The sequence below is a fragment of the Lampetra planeri genome, chromosome 5 (assembly GCF_965212315.1).
Source record: "Lampetra planeri chromosome 5, kcLamPlan1.2.h2, whole genome shotgun sequence".
In the NCBI taxonomy this organism is placed as follows: Eukaryota; Metazoa; Chordata; class Hyperoartia; order Petromyzontiformes; family Petromyzontidae; genus Lampetra; species Lampetra planeri.
This window is the reverse complement of record NC_136111.1, coordinates 16,005,940-16,032,121: the sequence shown is the minus strand read 5'-3', so window position 1 is coordinate 16,032,121 and position 26,182 is coordinate 16,005,940. Positions and strand designations below refer to the sequence as shown.

Genomic DNA, 26,182 nt, shown 5'->3' with positions numbered 1-26,182 from the left:
GTCCCGAGGGGGACCAGGAGCGTACCGGCTCCTATGTACTTGAGCAGGGCATGTTATTGAGATGGGACAGTTTGTCCCGGCGGAACGCACTCGTGGTGCCTTCCGCTGTGAGGGGGAGGGTTGTCTTGGCGGCACACGAACGCCTCTTGCACTTGGGAGTTAACAAGACGCTTGCCCTGCTTCAGCGTGACTATTACTGGCCGGGAATGGGAAGTGATGTGGTAAATATTCTGAAGGGGTGCGTTGAGTGCGCCAGGCGTAAACCACCGCCCGTGGCAGCTAATCCACCGCTGCAATCTATTCAGGTCTCGCGTACCAACGAGCTCGTTGCACTCGATATTTTGGGGCCCTTCCCAGTCACGCCGAGAGGGAATAAATATTTGTTAGTGGGGGTCGAATACTTTACCCGATGGCCTATGGCGTGGCCTCTCGCTAACCAGTCGGCAGCGGCTGTGACGGATGCCTTCGTCCAGGGCTATGTCCTGGACAAGGGGGCTCCCGAACGCCTGCTGACCGACCAAGGTAAAAAATTTTCGAGTAAATTGTTGCAAGAGGTGTGCGATCTGTTGGGTACCAAGAAGGTGCGTACCTCCCCGTACCACCCGCAGACAGACGGGATGGTGGAGAGACTCCACAAAACTTTGACTTCCATGCTGTGCCAGCAGGTGTGCGAGGCACATGTAGAGTGGGACCTGCAGGTCCCGGGAGTCCTTGCCGCGTATAGAATGGCCCCCCATGCAGCTACGGGGTTTTCCCCATTCTATTTGATGTACGGTCGGGAAGCTGACCCGCCAATGGAAACGCAACTTGGCCTGTCCGCTCCACGAACTAATTCTAATTTGGCAGAACATATTAAGTTTAATATTCACAAGCTGACAGAGGCGAGGGAGGCCGCACGGCTTAATTCGCGGGCTCGCCAAATTGCTAATGAACGGTTGCGGGCACGGAAGGTGTCCATGCACGAATGGAAACCAGGTGACAGGGCCTGGCTGCATTGCCCTCAGGCACCCTTGGCTACGTCGCCTAAATTGTTGAGACCGTGGAGGGGACCCGTGGAGGTCGTGCGCGTTGCACGGCCCCAGTGCGTTCAGATAAAGTGGGGAAAGCGCCGTTGGTACGTTCACCCCTCCCGACTGAAACCGTTCTCGCCTCCATATGGCCTCCCCTTGTGTCGTGATGGCCGGGCGTGTGACGTGACCGGCGACCCAGAGGGGGAAATGTCTCTGCCTGATCCACACGTATTTTCGCCTGATCTGCTCCCAGGTGTCTCGGAACTGACAGCTGCCGATCACCGGCGGCCGGATCTCCGCGGCGGGGCCGGCCCTTTCAGGCCCGTTCCGCGCCGTCTGGAGCAGCCGGAACCGCCGGACGGTCGTCAGTGTCCCGCCCCATACGACGGACCAGCCAGACGGACTCGCGCCAGGTCGTGCTACTTTGCATGACCTGCCTCGTGAGGAGTCGGGGCAGTTGGAGCGCCTCGTCACTGCGTGTAGTCGCAGGGACGTGGGGCGCGTTCGTTTTTTGGAATTTGCTTGTATCGTGTTATTGTTGACTTTTCGTGTTCATTGTCAATCTGTACATAGTTATTCTTGTTGTTGTTGTTGTTATGTTACGGGGCACACTGGGGGGGTTACGGGTTTTTTTTTTGTTGGTTGTCGTCTTATCGTTGCGGTTAGTTGTTGTTAGCAGCCGGGCCGGCTGCGAGCTATGTGGGAGGGGGTGATGTAGTGGTGATACGCGCTGGGTGTATACGTCGTGTGCCAGCGCGTATGTACGGGTGTGTGTGTGGTGACGCGCGCTGACGGGGAGGAGCAGGCGTCAGTGCGCGGGTGGGGGTAGTGCTGCTGATTGGCTGTGTGCCGGTGACGCGCTGAGAGGGAGTGATCGGGTGGCAGCGCGGTGTGATTGGTCGGGGAGTGGAAACACGCGCTGGGCAGAAACGGATCGTAGAGATAGCGCGTGGTGATTGGGTAACTGAGGAGCGGTGCCGACGTTGAGGTCCGCATCCGCTCCGTCTCCCGGGAAGAAGAGATATATAAGGTGATGCACAGAGGAGTAGGGGGCAGAAGTGGAACCATCTAAGAATGAAGACGAAGGTGCAGAGATAGAGCCCGGAGAGGAGAGTAATGGAGAGGAGAGGAGAGTAATGGAGAGTAGAGGAGAGTAAGGTATAAGTGTGTAGCCAGAGAGAGAGAACGGTCTACACGAGCTGAGTAATGTATAGTGTGTAGCCAGAGAGAGAGAACGGTCTACACGAGCTGAGTAATGTATAGTGTGTAGCCAGAGAGAGAGAACGGTCTACACGAGCTGAGTAATGTATAGTGTGTAGCCAGAGAGAGAGAAAGGTCTACACGAGCCGAGTATGCATACGGTGTAGCCAGAGAGAGAGAAAGGTCTACACGAGCCGAGTATGCATACGGTGTAGCCAGAGAGAGATGCAAGGTCTACACGAGGCGAGTGGAGAGTGTAGCAGAGGCGCAGAGTCTACACGAGACGAGAGAAGAGTGTAGCCGAGGCGCGGAGTCTACACGAGGCACAGAGAGCCAGCAGCACAGAATCTAAGAGAGTCAAGAGAAGCGTAGGGCGGAGAGAAGAGGTCACGAGTTGTACCGTTGTATGGTGACCGCATTGTGAAGAAGAGAGGCCACGCGTTGTATCGTTACAAGTCAAGATTTAATAAAAGAAGTGTGTTCCCGTCAAGGAGTTTCCTGCCGTCATTTTCCAATACTTCACAGGTAACAAGCTGAGATTAGGAGCACTCCCTTTAAGAGTGTGCTCCTAATCTCAGCTCGTTACCTGTATAAAAGACACCTGCGAGCCAGAAATCGTTTTGATTGAGAGGGGGTCAAATACTTATTTCCCTCATTAAAATTCAAATCAATTTATAACATTTTTGACATGCGTTTTTCTGGATTTTTTTGTTGATATTCTGTCTCTCACTGTTCAAATAAACCTACCATTAAAATTATAGACTGATCATTTCTTTGTCAATGGGCAAACGTACAAAATCAGCAGGGGATCAAATACTTTTTTCCTTCACTGTATGTAAGATGGAAAAACAGTCCCCCTCCTCATTGAGCAATATGGTAATATTGTGATGTTAAGTGGGTAATACCAGCCAATGAAACCCTAGTAACCGTTGGTTGCCCTGGTAGATATAAAATAGTTTATATTGGTAGGAACGAAGTGGACCAGACCACCAATAGATTAATGTGTCCATCCGTCCGTCCGTCCGTCTGTCCGTCTGTCCGACAAGATGGCCGCCCGCTCCCCCTGCGATCTGTGAACTAAACAAGATGGACGTCGCTTCCGGCGCCTCACGGCAAAACTTTAAACTTCGCTTCAAATTTACTTTACTGAAACGCAGCACGTTTTTTTAACACAGAGACAAGATACATTTATATTAACACAGACACGAGATACATTTAATCGCCTTATTTGCGAGGCCTACTGCAGAAAAGGCATCGCGAGGCCTACTGCAGAGAAGGCTTCGCGAGGCCTACTACAGGGAAGGCTTCGCGAGGCCTAGTGCAGAAGGCTTCGCTAGGTCTACTGCAGAGAAGGCTTTGCAAGGCCTACTGCAGAAAAGGCATTGCGAGGCCTACTGCAGAGAAGGCTTCGCGAGGCCTACTGCAGGGAAGGCTTCGCGAGGCCTACTGCAGAGAAGGCTTCGCGAGGCCTAGTGCAGAAGGCTTCGCGAGGCCTAGTGCAGAGAAGGCTTCGCGAGGCCTAGTGCAGAAGGCTTCACGAGGCCTAGTGCAGCAGACTTTCTTGAGGCCTAGTGCGGCAGGCTTCGCGGGCCCTACTGCAGAAAAGGCATCGCGAGGCCTACTGCAGAGAAGGCTTCGCGAGGCCTACTGCAGGGAAGGCTTCGCGAGGCCTACTGCAGAGAAGGCTTCGCGAGGCTTAGTGCAGAAGGCCTCGCTAGGTCTACTGCAGAGAAGGCTTTGCGAGGCCTACTGCAAAAAAGGCATCGCGAGGCCTACTGCAGAGAAGGCTTCGCGAAGCTTACTGCAGGGAAGGCTTCGCGAGGCCTACTGCAGAGAAGGCTTCGCGAGGCCTAGTGCAGAGAAGGCTTCGCGAGGCCTAGTGCAGAAGGCTTTGCGAGGCCTAGTGCAGCAGGCTTCGCGAGGCCTAGTGCGGCAGGCTTCGCGAGGCCTACTGCAGAGAAGGCATCACGAGGCCTGCTGCAGAAAAGGCTTCGCGAGGCCTACTGCAGAGAAGGCTTCGCGAGGCCTAGTGCAGAAGGCTGGAAATGAAAGACTACGAGTCTTTAAATCTCACAGCGTTTCTTGTCAAAACAAACACTTTTAATTAACGTTACACTAGAATACAGTAATTTTTTCTTTAACTCCTCTATACCTGGTGGAAATCCCTGTACCGGTACTAAGTATTATTCCTACCAGCCCACCCCGCAGGGTCCTGTTAAGGTCACAACCACCACAATTTCTAATCCAATGGACTAGCCACCCATCACTCAATGTGACAGGGGCCAGAAACCAGTCCACCAGACCTCCTCTATTCCACAGAGATTCAGGCAGTACTAGTCTAGTTCCCGACAAAGGGATAGCAACGTCACTTCCCAAGCAAGTGTTTAGATATTGCACGTGGCCAGCCATAGTAATGTTTTGTTGTTTGTGGAGACTCTCCAATGGGGGCTTTTAGTCCCCTTGCTCCAACAAACCATTGTAAACACATGTGCCCTTCTGCCTCTGGCCTATCTTATTATGATTCATTTTAATGTGGTTATTTGGCATTTAAATGTATGGTGGACGGGTTATAAGCCCCCGCCCCGCACCAGTCCAGATTCAAAACCTATCATTGCGCACCGTGAGAATAATCAGCCAAATAACATATTTCATTTAGTGGTGCTGACTGGCGCCACAAAGTTTTTTTTTAAACAGGCATCAAAAACAAAGATCCCCCGTATAGCCTTATTGACTGTTAGGCCAAGTGCTGTCAGCAAGAACCTTTCAATGCCTATTTAGGGGTCCTTGCGAGCTGCTCCTCTTCCTGCTGGAGGGCGAGAGAGGCGCGCCCAGGAGCTGCGGCCTGATTAGGGGTCGGCACGGTTTGGCTCAAACCACCAAACCTCGGTTTGAACCGAACCAAATCGGTTTGGTTTGGCTCTGTTTGAACTGGTTCGGTTTGGTTTGGGGCTACGAAAACCGACTCGGTTTGGCTCGGACAGGGTGGAACCGGCTCAAACTAGTTTGGTTCAAGCCAACTTAAGAGGTTTGGTTTAGCTTAGTTTGGTTTGGTTTTGGTTTGGTTTGGTTCAGTCGTCGCTGGTTTGGTTTGGATTGCTCAATTTGAAACCAGTTTGAGTCGGTTCAAACCGTGCCGACCCCTAGGCCTGATGCCACGTGAGAGCCCGACCTGACCTGAAAAAAAGCACACGAGGGAGCCACCTCCTGCAGTGCTGGAGAGAAGACGGTCCGGGCTGCGGAGTCCGTTGAGCCCAGAAGAGCTAGATAAGTGGTGGACGGGAGTGTATAGATGGTAGTCATACACAGGGAGAATAATGTTTCGATATTTTAGAGGCAGACAGCAACACGGACACAGGAGCAGGTAAAAACATGCATTGTGCAATACAGGTGTGTACACATCAACTTACGCATCGGGGCCATGATCCATTAAATCATTTTCTGAATATCATCAAAGTTCAGGGCAGAGGGTATTTTACATTTATGATATTTGAGGCTCTAGATAAAGTGGTTAGGGTGTTTTCCAATTTTAATAGGTGTGCCTTAGGCTTTTCCGTGGACGTTCATTTTAAAAGGTGCAATGCTGATTCACGTGTATGATCATAATTTATTTTAAGTTTTCAGGTAGAGAGTCCATGAGAAAAGTTATTTACAGGTTGTTGCAGTCTTTCAGGCAGAGAGGGCGTCACCGGTTTATGAAGACAATGGATTATTCTAACCGGATTGGTGGCACGGAATTGAGCCCCTCAGTGGACTCAACTTTGTGGGGCTTGAAGCCAAGAGGAGTGACAACGCACCAGCACGCGCTACTGCAAACCTACATTTTAGCAAGGAAAACTATCCTGGCAAATTGGAAAGATCATGAACCCCCTTCTTGGGGACTCTGGCAGATAGCTCTGCTTATCTTGGTTGGAATGAAGCACCTTAGTCATAAACTTAAAGGGAAGGGTTTAGAATATGAGGCTACATGGTCCCCGTTTTTGCTGAACCCTGTTTGAATTGTCAGAGAAAGGGGGGCCGGGGAGAGGGGATTGACTCTTGACACTACACTATTTTTGCAGACGTATGACATCCGTTGCTCCTTGGGGAAATAAAAAAAATGACAAACTTGGATATCACGTGTATATTATTCATTTTTTGGTTTTGTTTGGTTACATTATCCCCCGCTCCCCTTCTTCATTCCCATCCCTTGCAAATGTGCAACTCCCAATCGTCACCTCTGTGATGGTAGCGCTGTGAGCCCGAGTTGTTCCAGCAGGTTCCCTTCTTGAGAGGGTTTCACCTCAAAATGTTACGCGTTCATGACATGTTTGTTTGTATGTTGGATTCTTGACAAAATATAAATAAACAGGGTGTCGCGGGGTTTCTCAGGCAGTATTTGATGCGGGCAGGGTGATGATTCAGCTAGATGTTTTGCTACGGGAAGTGTATTATTAACAGGTTCTTCTCGAGTTTTCAGGCAGGGTGGTATTGCGCCCACTGCCGGCCACCGTGGTGGTCGTGCCCTGCCCTAAGTGCACTTTCAAGGAGGGAGAGTTCGCCGTCGATGAAACTCCCAGGCCCCCACATTTCTGCAACCTGAAATCCATGGGCGTTCAACGTCTCCAGCACCACTGAGTACGGAGGCTGCAACTAGTGACAGGCGAGTGTTTTTGGGGCCGTCCATAAATGACGTCACGCGATTTTGGACGATTTTTTACCCCCGCCCCCTTCGTCACACGGCGTCACAAAAAATCAGACCCCCCCCTCAAAAATGACGTCACAAAGCTCTGCTTCCCCCCCCCCCCCAAAAAAAAACATGCTTCAAATCGCTTTAAACTATTGTCATTGTTGTGCGTATTTAATGTGGCGCTGCACTCTGATGTTGTAGGAGAAAACATTTATTTAAAAGTATATTTAATGAAGTAGAACGTGTTGTCTATATTCATTTAAAGTTGCGCATTTTGATGTGACGTCACATTTCTCAACCCCCCCCCCTCGTCACACATCGTCACAAATGTCTGACCACCCCCCCCTTCATCCAGGCATCCACTCTACACCCCTCCTTGTGGAAGAGGCCACATGGCCGACCGGCTGTGAACCAATTCCTCAACCACATCAATTACACACAGCCATCACATTCTTCATGGAGGTAGAAAAAGATGACATGCTCCCTTTCTTGGATGTCCTACTCAAAAAGAGACCAGATTGCTCAATGAGTCATTCTGTCTACAGGAAATTAACCCATACTGACGCCTACCTAAAACCTGGTTCCCACCACCATCCATCCCAGAAGAATTCCCTCATCAAAGCACTACACCATATAGCTCAATGTATATCCGACCATGAACACCTAACCTGTGAACTCAAACACGTACACCAAGCTCTCAAGGCGAATGGATATTCTGACAACACAATCCGAAAAGCCATCACCCCAACCGTGAGGAAGGAGCCATCTGAAGATCCAATCAAAACCATCACCTTGCCATACATAGCAGGGGTAGCCAAAAATATTTCCAAAATCATGAACAAACACAAGATCCAGGTCCGATATAACACAGTACATAAAATTCGTGATCTGATCCCATCTGTGAAGGACAAGTTCGTGAGCATAAGGCAGATTTGAAACACGGTATGACCAATACTTCTGCCGTGGCTGATCATTATTTTAATGCGGCTGGCTCACACGAAATTTGATTGCTCTTAGACGATGGTACTTTGCAAGCCTACTGGCTATCAACAAAGATTCGTTCGTGAAGCCATCCATATACACAGACACAGCCACAATTTCAATTGAGAGGATGGTTATAAACTCAGCAATCATTGGAAAGATGTCATCAACCACTTTGGGTAATGACGTAATTTGTGTTTTCTTGTCAACCTCCACTGTCAGCAGTGTGGGTGTGTGGAGCTAGCTGCAATGATTGACTGGCGGCCCTTTGATTGGTGTAAACCTACTGTGTTGTTGTTGCTTCCTCATACATTAACATTAGCTGCCCCGCCCATGCTACTGACACACTTGGGCTACGCTCATCTCTAAACCTTTATAAACAGTTTGCCTTTAGAGGCTAACCCCCTTTTCCTGATGACGACCGCTTGTGTTGCGATCGAAACATAGTGTTTTATTTTTTATTTTTTTCAGGTTAAAAACCAGGCGACAGTCTACATTATAGACTGCCAGTATGCTCACTCAGTGTAATAACCATTGCTACAGTCTACATTATAGACTGGCAGTACACTCACCGAGGTTAATAACCATTGCTACAGTCTACATTGTAGACTGCCAGTAGACTCACCAAACTTAATAACCAGGCTACAGTCTACATTATAGACTGCCAGTACACTCAATCCGATTTAGAACCAGGCTACAGTCAACACTAGTGTTTTGTTTTTTATTATTTTTATTTTATTTTTATTCACTTTCTATTTATTATTATTTTTCTTCTATCTAAGTGACTTTACTGAAAGAACCAAAGAATACGAATTCCTGCAGTCACGAAAGTTTTAATTCAAAATCAATTGAATGTCCGTGTTGGCACGCGTGTTCTGCTACTGCTGACAGTTGTATTTGGAGGTATTCAATATTTATCTGATGTTATTTTAATCTCGTGCTGATCATTCGTCATGTTTGCCCAACATAGCATTTGCCACAAGTGCAGTTTATCCTGTACACACCTTCTGTTGATAGCTTCGGTAACACATCTTTTGTACCAGATACAAATTTTTGTATTTTATGGACCGTGTCATCCAGTTCACCATGGAAGTGGACGCTGACAAAACTCTACCATTTCTGGATATTCTGCTCAGATGGGGTCGAAATTGTTAAATAATAGTGTTTACCGAAAGAAAACGCATACTGACACCTATCTGAATGCAGTCACACCATCACCCCGCACAGAAATCTGCTCTTATCAAGACGCTCATTCATAGAGCTAAAAAAGTGTCAGATGGTGACAGTTTGAGAAGTGAAATTAAACATGTTAAAGAAGCACTGCAAATGAACGGTTATAATGTTGCACAAATCAACGGGGCATTAAATATTGACTTAAAGCTTTCGTGACTGTAGGAATTCATATTATTGGATCTTTCTGTAAAGTCACGTAGATAGGTTCAAAGAAAAGAACAAAAATAACCAAAAAAACTACGACGTTTCGATCGCAACACAAGCAATCGTCATCAGGAGAAAACATAGCGGGAAAGCTGCTGAGGTAGGCTGTTTTAAAGGTTTGAAATGTGTGTAGCCCAAGGGTCATAAACTAAGTGGGTGGGGATAGTAATTACTCTTTGGTTCTTTCGGTAAAGTCACGTATAAAGATAAAATAATAAATTAAATACTAGTATACTAGTATTACATTTATTAGTATACAAGTATTTAATTTATTATTTTATCTTTATACGTATGCTAGTATTTAATTTATTATTTTATCTTTATACGTGACTTTACCGAAAGAACCAAAGAGTAATTCCTGCAGTCACGAAAGCTTCAAATTCAGTTTGGGGATAGTAATGTTAAAGTGAGAAATTTGCATGTAAATGTAAGAGATTAGCATGCCAATGTAAGAGATTAGCATGTCAATGTAAAAGATTAGCATGTCAATGTAAGAGATTAGCATGTCAATGTAAGAGATTAGCATGTAAATGTAAGAGATTAGCATGTCAATGTAAGAGATTAGCATGTCAATGTAAGAGATTAGCATGTCAATGTAAGAGATTAGCATGTCAATGTAAGAGATTAGCATGTCAATGTAAGAGATTAGCATGTCAATGTAAGAGATTAGCATGTCAATGTAAGATATTAGCTTGTCAATGTAAGAGATTAGCATGTCAATGTAAGAGATTAGCATGTCAATGTAAGAGATTAGCATGTCAATGTAAGAGATTAGCATGTCAATGTAAGAGATTAGCTTGTCAATGTAAGAGATTAGCTTGTCAATGTAAGAGATTAGCATGTCAATGTAAGAGATTAGCATGTCAATGTAAGAGATTAGCATGTCAATGTAAGATCAAAGAGCCACCACCACCTCGAGGACACGAGCGACGGTGGCTGTGTTAGTGTGAGACATTTAACCTGTTAATGTAAAACCAGAGAATCGAAAATAACTACTAACATTGGAAGGTAGGATGGAAACATCACAGCCAGTTATGACTTGAACTAGTTAATAACGTCCTTCCAATGATTGCTCAGTTTGTACCCATCTTCTCGGTTGAAATTATATCTGTGTTTATACATATGGATGGCTTCATGAATGAATATTTGTTGATAGCCAGTGGGCTTGCAAGCCACAAATAATTTCAACTCCACAAATCTGGCTGTCGCCTGTTGAAGCTAGTTGTAATTACTGGCGAAACGTCGTACTCAGATTGTAAATGTTGTGGCTTGGCTCTCCAACATACCGGTATGTTGTACTCGTGACAAATTGGCATGTTTTGTTTACGTGACAACCCTTACTAGTTAGCAGTATTGGGTAGTGGCGGGATCTAACGACACATTTATATATTTATGTGATCTAACCCAAAAAAAACTCTATTATGGATGATGTTGGTCGCGAAAGCCTACGTGCTAAAGTAAGATACTAATTCTTGATTTGAAGCTTTCGTGACTGCAGGAATCCATACTCTTTGGTTCTTTCGGTAAAGTCACGTAGGTATAAATAAAATAAGATAATCATCACTGGCGTTGGCCGTGAGTGGGAATCGAGCTCGGGTTGCCGGATTAGTAGCGCACTAAGGATTACACTACCACTCAATTAAACACACGCATGTGCAGAAATAGTATTTTCCATTTCACACTGCAACATTTGAACCTGCACACCTACACCCGCCCAAACACACCCTACCCCACTCAAACCCCCACCACACCCCCACCACACCCTCACCACACCCCACCACACCCCACACACGCGCGATGTAGACACACCCCATATTCTGCTATAAAAGCCGGGTTGATGCCCACAGAAAGGCACAGCACGAGGTCAACTCTTCATAACTCCTTCCGACTCGTCAGCATTACTTCCGTCGCTTCAACATGAGCTGCCCATCGAAGAAGGTGAGAGATCGACAACCCCTGTGCACCGCACACAGGACAGACACCGCCGCACACGGTGCCACCCTGCCCCTTGGGTGCCACTGCTGAGGTTATGTATTGCCACGGGGCATGTAAATGCATGTTCAATGCTACATATCAGAGTGGCATAAACACTGCTACAAATAGCGCACGTTAAATGGGGGTCAAGGCGGTCAAGGGGGATGACAAGAGTGGATTCTCAAATATATTTGGAGACCCTTGCAAATGAGACATTCCATGTCAAGGGACGTTCCAGGTAAAATATAAACATATGTTATGTTTAATCCCCAACCTCCCCCCTTTGTAAATCCAGTTGTTGAAGAAGCCTCTTCGATGGATTTTCTGGCAGTTGTGACCGACTGATGCAAATTCTACGTCTTAAAAGGAGCTAGAAATAAAAAAAATTTGGTCCAACATTTACTTATTTGATTCGGTCGCCCAAATATGGATGGCCACTCAGGGCGACAGAGACCCATGTCATCCCATTACGATGTCACGCTCCCCGTTAAATGTAGAGCAATGGACCGAACCGAACTGCACTGTTAAAATGCCATGTTCTCGTGTCTGTCTCACTCCCTTCTGCCAGTGTGAAGACCTGGAGGCCAAGTTCAAGGCTCTGGACAAGGTAAGCGATGAAACTTCGACTTAAAAAATTGTACTGTATTGTCACCATCATCCTTCTCACTGTGGTCAGTAAAATAGGCACCAACTTACGGGCCATACCAGATAATGCAGAAACATCGAGCGGTTGCGTCTTTCTTACGGCCGGATTGAGGTATCTGCACAGAGGACTTTCAGTCATGGGGTTCTTTGACCACACTTCGCCATGCTGATTAGCTCTTGCTGGGTTCATAAAAAAAACAGTGCACCAACCACTTTTCCACCGTTCCTCGTCACGCCGCTCCTCTTTCCAGACACGACATACTCTCCCTGTGTTCTGCCTGGGTTTCCTCCCGGGCCTTCGATTTACACCAAAAGCAACAAAAAATACAATGCGACTGGTAATGTTCAAACATCACAGTGCTGGAAAACAAAATCTGCAAATTACTCATGTGGGGTTAGACAAAGGAACATCGTCCCCTGCTGCTGTGAACACTTGGCAGGTCCCTCCTGAAAAATAGTCTTGAGACTTGGTAAGAGTTTGCTGGGTAAACAAAAATGATGATAATTTAATTGGCGTGCCGAATATTTATTTTAAAGACATTGCAAAGCACTCATTTAAGGGATATGACCACGCTGGTCAATATGGGCCATACCAAAACTATGGACCATACAGTAAACAACTATAGTCTACCCTCCTTCACTGGAGGAGGAATTGCGAAACTAAACGAACTCTCTCCTGAAACCCTCGCGTGACTAGATGACCTCAATGTTGGCACTTAGCTCCTGGACGTATTGCTGCCATAGGCAAGAATGGAAGAGCTACGAGTCATTAAAACTGCGAGTGTGCCCCTTGTCACCAGGATGGCAACAAAAGCCTGAGCAAGGCGGAGCTGAAGGCCGGCCTCTCGATCCTTGGACTCAGCGAGGCTCAACTGGACAGCTTCTACTTGGCAGCAGACAAGGACAAGGATGGCAAGATCAGTAGCAGCGGTGAGAGAGACATCATCGCTGGCAACTCACCCCCTCGTGTGTCGTGCAGGCCCTCAACGGCGCTGTTCAATAACAGCACTTGCCCCAACGGCCTCTTAAGTCTACACGAGAGATCGTTGTCGTTGGGGTGTGTGGGTGGTCTTTTTGTGTGTGCGTGCTTCCGTGTGTGTGTGTGCGTGTGCACGCGTGCTTGCGTGCACCGTGCGTGTGTCTGTACAATTGTGGTGATTCATTGCCCCCCTTCCTACTGACAAGCAGCCAGCATCAAGATTCAAGGTAAGTGGAAAAAATGTTTTTTCTTCTGTTTATGTTACTTTAGTTTATGTTTATTTTTACTATACAGTAAATGTTTTTACAGTGTTACATGCAAATGTGCAATATGTCTTCTTCATTTCATAAAACTTACCGTATGGGAATTTAAATACAGTGCATTATTGTGTTCCAACGTATGAACCGTTCGACTTACGAACGGTTCTCAGGAACGAATTATGTCCGTAACCCGAGGACTACCCGTACCTCGCGTCGCCTAATTTACACACGATTGTTTTCGCGTGCAGAGTTCATCAGATACTTCCAGCAAAAGAAGTAAAGAGTGGAAGCTGAAAACCGACCACACGGCCCCGTGCAACACTGCAACACTCGCACACACACCAACAGGCGCGCACACACACACACAGCCACCATGCACACTGCCACACCGCCAACACGTGCATACCACCAGCACGTGTTAGAGGCACACACCGGCTCAGCACACACTTCCTTCACACGAATGCAAAACGTCCCAAACAATGAAAGTGCTTAGCACGTAAAATATCTCTTTTATATGTGAAATGTAATGCAATTGACATCCTAGATGCATATTACGATCCTCTACGACAGATATTTCAGACATATATGTGCAGTCCATCAATACATACTGTACATGCATTTGCTAATAACAGAATACACACGCACGATACAAAGTTATCTCAAAAGCTGTCTGGTTTTCTCTCTTTCCTGTGGGGTTTTTGGTGAGGTGATACGAATGAATTGAACTGGAAATAAAATGACAATCTACCAGTGCGCTGTGGTGTGCGTGTGCATTGATTCTGTGGCGATAACACGCAACTTCATCATCTCCAGCCGCCATTCGCCACAAACGTCAGTGACCAATCAAATCACTTGATTTGTGCCAAGTTAGGTGCACTGTGTACACAGAGGCACTTGAGCTCTTTCCTAGGCATAAGGTGATTTGTCAGAGCTGGTTAGCAGATGCGTACTGATGAGACCGACCGGTGTTCAGATATTTCAACGATCTATGAGTTTGAGGTTATTTGTTGCACAGATAATAACATTTGACCAGTTGCCCGACTATTTTACACGGGCGATCCATAGTGCTTGAGCACAGCAACAACACAAACATCAGCAATGCAAAGAATGACGACAGCCTTTGAGGGTTGCTCATTTTTAATGTGCGAGAGCGAGGAGTTCGGATACATTTTCTCTTCCATGCAATTCCCGCAATATTTTTTTTTACAGGGCGCCAATGCGGATTTTAAAACGTGCTTTAACGGTGACTGAAAGATGGACAATAACTCGATCCGGAATAAAATAAATTGAACAAAATTTGTAATTGGTCAACGATGCCTTGATTCGCTACGCACTACTGAGGCACTAAGCACAAGGACGCAAACCAAATGTAGCGAATAATAATTTCTTGCCAACCAAGTACAACCAACTCTTCAAAGCTGTCGGCAACAGTAACAGCACACATTTACATCACCCCGTAGTTCACCAGCTTAACACAGCATACCTGTCAACCCATAGGGGTTTACATGGAATTATTGTATAGGGAAATTGAGTTTCCAGGTCCATATGGCATACAGCCGTTTAAATATGAGAAAAACATGTTTTTTCTATTTGTGTTTCTCCCTTGTGATGGGACTTGTAGGATGAACGTTGAGGTTTATAAGGGCACGGGGTGACTAATAAGGCCTGAATTGGTCTGTAATCAGGTAGGGCACTGATAAGGGGTTGACAGGTATGACACAGCGACCCCGGGTGTCGACAATCACAGAATACCGTGGTGACAAAACAGATACAGAAAACTGCGATGACCGTTCGCACCAAGGCCGTAATTATCATATATATTGGGGGGGCACATCCCCCCCCCCCAATATTCGAATATGCTCAAAATACCCCGCCCCCCCAATATATTGCTATAAAATACATTTCTGTTTATATGATTGTGGTTATGGTTGTACTTTATTAATCCCTAATCTCTGCCATTACATACAATGAAACAAGAAAAGGTCAAAAAGAAAAAAAATAGTGCAATGTAATATACTATTCGACATTATTGTAAAAAAAACTAAGAATATGTCCATCCTATGTGTTAGTGAATTTTTTTTTATTTTAGGCAGGAAATGGCAGGAAATTCGTTTTCAAATTTAGATCTATTTATTTTTCTGGAGGGGGACCCCCACACCCCCTGGAAGATTTAGTCCCCCCCAATATTGACTCCATGGTTACGGCCTTGGTTCGCACCAACCCTGACGCACGTGCCACCCCTGGGTGACGGGGCAACGCAGCCAACGACCAGGGAACGCAAATCCGCTCTCGAGGTCGCGTCCATCCTCAGGGATCCCCCAAGGACCCAGTGCCGCACTTTAACGCAGAATCATGAGATACTCATCGGGCAGCAAAGGTCAGGGTTCAGTGTATAGGGTATGGCACTGGAGTGGATTGAGTTATACCTACATGTTCGATCACAGTTTGTCAAGCTGGGTTATGAACAATCATCACCTATAGCCGTGCCTAGTTGGCGTACCGCAAGGGTTTGTCCTCGGGCCCTTCCTATTTTCAACATATGTCTCTCTGATCACTGATGTCATCTCGTCGCATGACATCAAGTTCTATCAATATAGTGATGTACACAATTGTACACCGCAGTGCAATTAAAGTTATATATGGAGACAGGGGCGGTTTCTTCATTAGGGCGATTGGGCGACGCACCACCAATGTCATTCAACCACAGAGTCACGCTAGCCGTCACTGTGCCGCTGGATATAGTCCAATCAGCGTCATGTCACGTTCTGTGGAGTACCTCCTCTTTTTGGGCGATTTCACTCCGGCTGAGAATCGCCCCGAGTGGCCCCATAGACTTACATTCAAAGATGTTTTTTTTCGAACGGGGGGCGCTGCAATGCATTATCTATGGCTTCCGGGAGGGCTCGCACTAACGTGCTTACGTCATCATACGTAAGCACGTTTCATCCAACAATATAATTTGTCGCCACCTAGTGGAATCTTTAATAAAATAAACTTGAGTGGATTGTATTAATAGTGAGTATAGAAACAAACAAGATGTATTGTAAGAGTCACTTTCTTTTTCATTAATATTAATGAAGTGAAGTTGCCTTTACATGCTCAAGCTGTTAATTTATCCATTGCATGGGTGGACCTTATCCTTATCAATCATCCAGACATTTGCCCCCCCTGAGAGATGTTGCAGGAGCCGCCATTGTATGGAGAGCCTCGATAGCTTCAAAGATTGCACGCGAGTGATGTCTGTGTGTTTTTCACGAAACGAAATGCTGCTGTTTAATCCAGGAAAATCGGAGGTTCTGCTGGTTGGTGCTCGAGCTCAGGCGAAAACATGTGTGGGATGATCAGGTGCGGCGATCGCAGACTCCAGGATTTAGTATTCTACTCATCTAAAAAGCCTCGGCACCATACTCGATCAGAATGTCCTTTTGATCACCACGTGCAAAATATAGTCAGGTCCTGCAATTATCATCTCAGGCTCTAGGACACATTCGGGTACTACTGTGTCATCACATACCCAACAAGGTGGTATGGATCATCATATCAACAAGGCTCGATTACTTCAACTTACTACTCTACGGGACGTCTAGAAAATTAATTAGCAAGCTGTAGCGTGTATACAATTCTTTGGCACGTGTCGTGAAGGGTACTGCAAGATCCGACCATGTCTGTCCAGTGCTCACCGAGCTGCATTGACTTCCGGTTGCTGAACGAATACATTATAAGGTCGCACTCATTACACACGAAGTGCTTGCCGCAAATCAACCACAATGCCTTGTTGATCTCGTCAAGGAGCATAAACCACCATGCGAACTCCAGTCACCCTCGCAGCGGCTTTTGACTATCCGTCCATTATATACGGTCATGCATCGTGCGCTTTCAGATGCGCTTCTAAGACCATCTGGAATGGTCTTCCTTCCGATATTAGGAAGACACTTGAGCTATGCACTTTGAAATCTAGATTGAAAACTCGTTTCTTTAGAACTGCTTATTGTATTTAGTTTGTTTTCCTTCCCCCAAACCTCCGATGAGCATGGTTGACTACGTACGATGTGGAAGAAGGTCAACATACTTCGGGCGATAGTTTGCGGGGTCACTATGGCTCAAGCCAACACTCATTTAGGTTTGGGAAACAGCCCTCGCTGAATTAAAGATTTTCCATATGGACAATCAGCGGCGCAAGCACGTCTGAGCGTGATTTGATCATCGATGTGCGGATATTGTCGAGCGGCAATGTATTGTTTGGCACCTCTGCCATTGACGTTGGTGCCAGGGACTCGAGTTTTGCATTGGTACTAGATTGATCAAACTCAGATGGCAAACCGGGAGAATGCACGTGGCGAAGAACATCATAAGGACTGTGCACAGACCGGGTTGACTAGCTGATGGGTGGTTGGAGTCGAGCAGACCCTTCACGATGCGTCACAGAGCACGGGGGTCGCGAGATGACTCATTGACGTGCAGAGAATATCATGATCGACGAGACTCAACAATGAGTCGGTTGGTTCATCTGCAGGCGGTTCTGTAAGCGAGTCAGACTCAGAAACCAGCTTTCTTCCAAAGACGCTTCAGCCTCTTCCGCGTGTGCCTCGCAGCGATCGCCTCCGGTCACAGCCGGTTACTGCGCACTTTCCCAGTTCTCTGTGTGCTCGTTTGGATGGAAACGAATTAATCAAGAACAGCAATGATGTCGATTTAAAGCTTTCGTGACTGCAGGGATTCATCATTTACCGAAAGAACCAAGAAGAGCAATGATGTCATTCATAAATACATACATACAAAAACACTCCCTTTGAAAATGGATCGGTCAAACTACGAGAATCTCTTGAAAATGATCCTTGAGCCTCATCCCCACTTGCCAGGGTAAACAGAGAGTACTCTGTGTCGATGGGACTGATGATGATTGGCTTTTGAAGGTCGTCTGCGCAGAGTCCACTAGGGGGCGCGGGCCTCCTAGTAGCCTGTGTTGGTTACTGCACCACACTTGGCCCTTCCCCTCTTCAACCATTATATATACGGAGTGGTAGCTCTTGTAATCTCTCATTTACTTGATACAGCTGTCGTGGCTGTGGCGGTTCCACCTAAAGACGGAAGCTTGTGTTGCCTCCGAAACGTCGTGATTTTTATTTTATTTTACTTTTATTAATTTTATTTTTTTACCTACGTGACTTTACCGAAAAAACCTAAGAATATGAATCCTTGCAGTCACGAAAGATTCAAATCTAGAATTACTGCATCACAAGTTGGTGCAGTAACCCCGTTGGGGCTCGTACACGTGACTGCACCAAGTGATCTGCCTGGTCAGCTCTTTAGTGTCGTTATCTTATATAGATGTATATCGCGCCGTGCTCCAAGGTGCTTTACAGCGCTTCTAAAATTGTCATTAAAAGTGGTGGTGTAGTTCGGGTGACAGGAGAACAGGCGATAGTGGTTTAGGAGGGGTTGAGCTGGGGGTAGTGATAGAGGTAGTGATAGGGGTTTGGGTAGTGATTGGGATCGTGATAGGGATAGGGTGATGCCTGGTCATAGCTGGGGGCGGAGGCAGGGAGCAGCAGTAGGATGGGCGAGGGAGAACAGATGGGGTTTAAGGGAGGAACGGAAGCAGGTCAGTGAAGGAAATTATACAGGTAGGCACAACAGGTTCCACACTGCCCACCAGGGACTATTTGTCTGTCTGTCGTGCATATTTGTCTGTCGTGCACGAATGCGCTGTCCAACCAAGTTCCTACCTGCCCACTCCGAAAGAACGTGTTTATCATGTCCCTGATCTTCACGCAAGCCAAGAGGTGAGTTTGCGTTAAGCGTAGCGACCACTACTGGCTGCAGTAGTTAAACTGAAACGTACAGCATAAATCAAAACATTACCTTGCACGCAATTCCTGAGCTTTGCTTGAGAGGCGCTGTGACTCGAAACATTGAGTACAGTCGCTCTTCTGTTTACAAGTCTCGGGGACAATTTAAGTCGCATTCGTTTGCAGATTGCCCTCTGCTAAATGGCACTTGATTGTACAAGCCCAGGGACAATCTGGATTGTGATAATTGCGTATAACAAATGTAGTTACGAAAAAAATACTATTAAAAAAGGGATTGGCCCCGGTTTGAAGCGGGAATCTCTTGGAAAGAAGCCTTGAGCCTCATCCCAACTTGCCCACTTAACCGGAGAGCACTCTGTGCGGATCCGCGAGCCCCGTCCGCAGAGAGAACTGATGAAAGAGATTGGCCTTTGGTAGTTCGTCTGTGCATGGCGCGCGCCCCCTAGTGGACGGAGTGGGGTACTGCACCACAAATTGGGGCTTCGTGCACGTGGCCGCACCAAGTGGACATGCCTGGTGAGCCCTTTCGTGTCGTCGTCTCATCTTATACCGTATAGGCTTATATCGCACCTTATTCCAAGGCGCTTGAGAGCAATTATACAATTGTGCATACTATGATAGTGGATGAAATAAAGAGTGGAGTTATGAAATGTGGTGGTGTGGTTAAGGTGACAGGAGAACAGGCGGGAGTTGCTAAGGAGGGGTTGGGGGTAGGTCTGGTCGTAAGGGGGGGGGGGGGGGCAAGGACGGCAGTAGCATGAGCTACGGCAAGGGTCGGCAACCTGTGGCTCCAGAGCCGCATGCATCGCACCTTTCAGGAACGCATCCCTGATGTAATCAGGATAAAGGCTTGTCTCGCTTAACGAGCCAGGTATGTTCCGTAAAAATTGCTCGGTAAGCGAAAACTCGTTAAACGATCATCAGTTTCCCATTGCCTCCCATGCTAAAAGCTCGGTTACGTTTCGGCCCCACAATATTTCACTCTTGAACGACTTTATTATACAAATTATAATTTTTAAAGAAAATAATAAAGCATCACATTTAACACTTACCACACATGAAGAACCATAGTGTATGCAGATGCCTGACATGTATGTTATTTAAAGGGTATATGTTTAATGGGTGGCGGCGGCAGCAGGGGTCATGCAGAACCACTGGTTCAAAAATCACTCGCCACTGATATTAAACATGGCTGGGAATCGAATCAGGGTTACTGGGTTCATAGCCACGATGCGTGGGATGCGAGATGGAGCGCGACTTCCTGTCCTCAACGTCTGCAATTAATCAGCGCCGCCACCGACTTCCCCCCCCACCCATTCCAGTGCCACCACGAGGCCCCCTCCCCCAAACGACGAAACACGTGGGCACGCAGCACAGCTTAGTTGGTAAACAAATAGCTGCCGGCCGCCGTGCGCCCCCTACCGCCACAGGACGCATTGTCGATAGATCGGTCGCCGCTCGCTAAGCGAGCATTTTGCTCGCTTTGGGAACAAATGGGTAAAAATTGCAAATTGTTCGTTATAGCGAATTCTCATAAAAAGAACGCTCGTTAAACAAGACTAGCCTGCATTTACTCTATTTGCTCACGTCACGTGGGATATTTTTGGTCGCATTGGGTACTTTCACCAGGGGTCGCTGTTGGCCTTCTACATGAGACCCTGTTTATAGGGAGACTCAGGGCCGTCGTTCATCTCTTTGGGGAGTCTGTGGGCTGGCGCTGCTCGTGGCAAGTGCAGAATTGCTCAGTGGAGGGATACTTTGGCATTGTTGCGTGGATTGTTGCATGTACAATGGGCACACGTCTTGTTCTAAACACTTGACATCTGTTGCTTGCCTATATGTGTATTGTTCTCGGTCCCTATGACTACTGTATTTGTGCATGGTCTTTGAACTTAATAGACAGGCATTTAACTCCTATAATAGTGTTAATTCGCTATTGCAAGTACCATTTATGCTCCACCCGTGCTGTCATTCAGGAACTGGTCAATTCTGGTTTCTCAACTCCCGCCGAGTGAAGAAGCCTCCAGCCAATTGAAGTGGCACGTGGGGGCGAGTCCAATTCGAGCAGCCGTGACCAAAGCTCATGAACGTAAACCTTCCCTTCACACTCCGCTACGAATTGTTTACCCAGTGTGCAGTGAGTTTTGGCGTGGCTTTCGTGTCAATAATTTGCCTCGCTGCTGTGTCATATAACCGCCGCCCCTGCCGACGGTCTTTGGGCCTGTGGTCATCCTTGTAAAACGGCGGGCATAGCTCAAAGGGACTTTACCAGCTGAAATAATAAATATTGAGTCCGAGTCTGCCAGCCTCTTCCGTGTGTGGCTACTCCCCACCAGTTGCCGCCACATGAATGCTTGTGCCTCATCTGAGTTAGACTGATGGCCTTAATCTAAGTTGTCTTGTGGTTGTTGTTGTTGTTGTTTGACTTGCATCCCACTGGGATTTTTTGCACACAGCGTTGGTGTACGGTGCCTTTTCTGCAATATTTTGCTGTCTTTTCTTGGATTTCCTGTCTGCACGTAGTTACATAGTCACTTTAAGATGTTTTCTTGTTCATGTTTTTTTTTGTTGCGGTTGCACCCGATTCAAGAGCCGAATGGCTCACAGGGCTTTGCCAAATAAATGAAATAAAATAAATTAAAATCTTCCGTGTCAGCTCGACTGTGCTAACCTCAGCACATGCCATGCGGGTCACTATGCCAGACTGTGGGTCTCCATGTGGAGATTGAACTAGATTCTAATAGAAACCACGTTTTTTCATGTTAACCATAGGAGCTGTGTATATAAATTGAAACGACTCGGACGAAGAAGTACTTTTAGCCACTTAATTGAAGGCACAATGACGATCTAGGCCCGGACTTGGTTCTTCATGTTGTAGCTCGTCCCTTCGTTCGAACGTCACCGCTCCTGGTGCTCTACCCTTTAATCCTCCTCGAGCCCCCTTTCTCGAACTTTCCTGTCCGTGTTTTCCCTTCAGCCAATCCCCATCCATCTTCCCTAACGGATCCCCTATCTTCGTTCAAAACCCTTTGCCTCCAATCTCTTTAAAGTCTACCTCCCGACCAATCCCTGTGGGCAGGCCTCTTTCGGTCAATCGGAGACCTTGGTTATTTTCAAACTATCCGTTAGGCTGCACATTGGCTTAGGGGCGTTTTCGGTCATTACATAAATACGACTCATCCAGCGCCTAATTAAACTAAAACAAAAAATCCACCAGGCACAGAATCAGAAATAGTTTTGAAATTGTTGATCGCTATGATAAAATCCCGCAAAGCCGGACTAATTGTGGGGAGAGCCTTTCCGGTTGCGCGCAATGACCGGAAATATTTCAGATGTTAAAATGAAAAACCTTACATTCAGATGTATTCATAATAGGTGTGTGGAGTGGTGGTAAAGTGGAAGCGTTCGGCCCAATGCACGCAGGCCTTCCAGAGTTCCATTCTCAGCCACGGCTAACATAAGAAGCAAGTGCTATCAGAACCGCTCATCGCCTCCACCTTCCACACCCCCACCCTTCACCATCCCGTAGTGACCAGTGTGGTGAAGTAAGATCTAAAACCCCTGTGGCCGACACGCTTGTAAACGCTCTCATCCAGCAGTGTTGAGCATTAAAGGCGCCGGTTCTTCGTGGCAAATGCATGGCACAGAGAGACTGTTGCATGCGCTGGCTAAATGATGGTACTGTATTGTGGCCGTGAAGAATATGAATGTTCTTCATGATCTTGACTTAAAGCTTTCGTGACTGCAGGAATTCATATTATTTGGGTCTTTCGGTAAAGTCACTTAGATAGGTTAAAATAAAATAGCAAAAAACTACGACATAAGCGATCGTCATCAGGACGATCAGGACGATCGCTTGTGTTGTGATCGAAACGTCGTAGAATGTTCTTCATTATTAATATGTATATTCTCGAAGGCAATGCCAATGTTTTTGTTGTATTGTAGAGGGGAAATACCTACAAGAGTATACAGGCGAAGTTCGCTGCACTGCGATGGAGTGCAGGATGATAGTTGCTTGTCAATAGTGTACAGTGTTCGGTCATAATAAATATGGGACCTCTTTTCCAGTATCAAAGTATGAAAAAGAATTATCGGTTTTATTCTTGCTGGCAATACAACAGGTGTTAAGATGTTTAAACACCAAATAGATAGTTTTTATTCTTTGGTTCTTTTCGGTTAAGTCACGTCTAAAAATAAAATAATAAATTAAAATAACATATTACGACGTTTCGATTGCAACACAAGCAATCGTCATCAGGTATAAAATAAATAGCAACAAAAATCTAACTAGAAAACTATAGACAGACATACAAGCAGACAGACATCACAACGGCACACAGAGAGAGGACACAAATCGGCACAAAGAGAGGGGTCGTTTCTGTGACGGTCCCTTAAATATAGAGAGGGGGGGGCGGGGATGGAGAGAGGGAGGGGGCAGAGAGAATTAGCATATTTATTTTTAGACGTGACTTAACCGAAAAGAACCAAAGAATAATTCCTGCAGTCACGAAAGCTCCTAAATTAATACCAAATAGATAGCTTTTGCAAGAAATCAAGTTTGCATTGATCACACAGTACTTGTGGTGAACATGCAAACAAACATTCTCTGATAATAGATGACATTGTCTTTGAAACTGATTGGCCGACACCAGAAGCCGTCTTTACGGCTTAGTCTCACTACCAATGTCAGACCAGAGAACAACGCCAAAAGGCGAACAGTACAAAGCCAATGCACGTACCAGAGCATCTATAGCTGGGGTGAGCAGCTATATCATGGGACCTTATTGCCAGTTGTCGCGTCGGAAATACATTGCACACACCGCCCCTGTGTATACTTGCCTGTAGTTGCGGGCACAGGTCTATAGGGGTGTTGTATGTGTCGGAGTTATGAAATTTTGATGAAAATAATAAAAATTAATAATTTTCCGAAAAATGCGCAAATCGCATTAATTATGTTAATGTGTGTAATTATACATGCATAACTTATGATGGTGTGAGTAATGATATGCATAAATTATGATAGTGCATGTGATTATATGCATATATTATGATGGTGTGAGTAATTGTATGCATAAATTATGATAATCGCGGAGATAGTCGTGGTAATTTATGCGGATGCTTGCGATGATGTTAATGTGAGCAGTTGTGGTAATTAGGCTCAGCTTCGTTTATCCAGAGTTATGTCAATCAGGATAACACGATGATCAATGATTAAACGTTTACCGATTATCCTAGCGTGTGTTATGATATTTAGGTCTCCATTTTCATATCTCATCACAGGATACAGTTATCAAAAATATGATGGTTTTGCATGGACTTAGAAAGAAGCACTCGAACAGTTGGTGTTAAGCAATTTTATTCTAACAAGCATGTGACATTCTATCATGCAGGTCAAACATGCGTCAATAATTCATGAATAACCAAACACTTATGCATTTGCGATATCAAGCATTCGATTAATATGGATAACTAAAATTCTTATGCAATTACGAGATTAAGCATTGACTAAAATGAATGAATGAACACTTATGCATTTACTAAATTGAATAACTCAAACTCTTATGCATTTTCGATATTGTGCATTTAACGAACTGAATGACCAAAAATTATTATGCAATCGTAACCTCTACCTCTCCACCAGGCATCTCATTAGTTCGTTTTTGTATCGATCACCATCGGCGACTGGCCGAGTTTGAAAACAAGCATGACACATTTCGTTTTGCGTTAATAAAAGCACTTATTGTATCCCCGAGGCGAAAGTATATGTCAATAGATTCATCGGTAAGTATAATATTCTTTTAACGGAATGTTGGAGTCAATGGTGGGTGAGGGCGTGTTGCGGGAGAGCTAATCTGGCTCTGTTTTAATTAATTCTTCGGCGAGGCTCTATGACAAAGGAAACTGGTTTGACAAGATTTTCTCTGTGTTTCCTCGAGTCTGTATGTGGGGAGTGATACAACCTCTCTGCCGTCTGTGCGAGTTGCAGCTGACACTTTCTCCGCGATGAGGTGAGCGGCGGCGCTTGGCGGCGCTTGGCGGCCCTCGGTAGCTGACGGCGCGGTGGCGCGCTCTCGGTAGCTGACGGCGCGGTGGCGCGCTCTCGTAGCTGACGGCGCGGTGGCGCGCTCTCGTAGCTGACGGCGCGGTGGCGCGCTCTCGTAGCTGACGGCGCGGTGGCGCGCTCTCGTAGCTGACGGCGCGGTGGCGCGCTCTCGTAGCTGACGGCGCGGTGGCGCGCTCTCGTAGCTGACGGCGCGGTGGCGCGCTCTCGTAGCTGACGGCGCGGTGGCGCGCTCTCGTAGCTGACGGCGCGGTGGCGCGCTCTCGTAGCTGACGGCGCGGTGGCGCGCTCTCGTAGCTGACGGCGCGGTGGCGCGCTCTCGTAGCTGACGGCGCGGTGGCGCGCTCTCGTAGCTGACGGCGCGGTGGCGCGCTCTCGTAGCTGACGGCGCGGTGGCGCGCTCTCGTAGCTGACGGCGCGGTGGCGCGCTCTCGTAGCTGACGGCGCGGTGGCGCGCTCTCGTAGCTGACGGCGCGGTGGCGCGCTCTCGTAGCTGACGGCGCGGTGGCGCGCTCTCGTAGCTGACGGCGCGGTGGCGCGCTCTTTCTCTCCACTGCTGGATGACGAGTCGGTTCTCGTTGGTTGTCGCTCTGGCGATGAACGATGCTTTCGCTCGTTGCTGATATTGACGTTGGGTTGAAGTTGTTGGCTCGAGAGTGATAGCTGGAATCTCCGTCCGTTTCACTCGCAGCTCGGCGGCTCAGTGTAGTAATTCTTCTTAGGTGGTGCAGACCTCGGCTTGTAGCAGCACGTCGCTACCTCGCGATTCTCGTCATGCTGGATGACGAAAGCTTCTTGACGATCTGTGGTGGAGTTGAAGCCCTGGCGATGTGTGGTGGGGGGCCAGGCCCCTGACGAAGTGAGTTGAATGGATTTTTCCCCGGCTTATGTTGAGAAAATGCCCTCCGTTTCCCGAGTTGTTCAAAGTCTGTCATAAAACCTTCCTGTGTGTGTGTGTTCGTCCGTGTGTTTCGCTTGCGTGTTTGTCCGTGTTTATTAGCTCTGAAGACACAGCTGTTGTCGTTCTGGAAGGGGGGGGGGCTCGTGACGGCGCCAACGAAGTTATACATTAGCCAGACCGATGATTCGCGTCGAGTTATATATATAAAAGAGATATTCGAATCCATGTTTTTGTTACTGAATAATATTTGTCGCGACA

General features: G+C 46.8%; 1 long non-coding RNA gene across 1 annotated transcript; it reads left to right on the top strand.

Annotated features, from left to right (window-relative positions):
• The first annotated feature begins 11,141 nt into the window (after positions 1-11,141).
• LOC144719015 (uncharacterized) lies at positions 11,142-13,905 on the top strand. Its single transcript, XR_013585522.1, has 4 exons — positions 11,142-11,232; positions 11,837-11,875; positions 12,714-12,843; positions 13,401-13,905. It is a non-coding gene; the product is annotated as an uncharacterized LOC144719015 (long non-coding RNA).
• Positions 13,906-26,182: the final 12,277 nt, after the last annotated feature.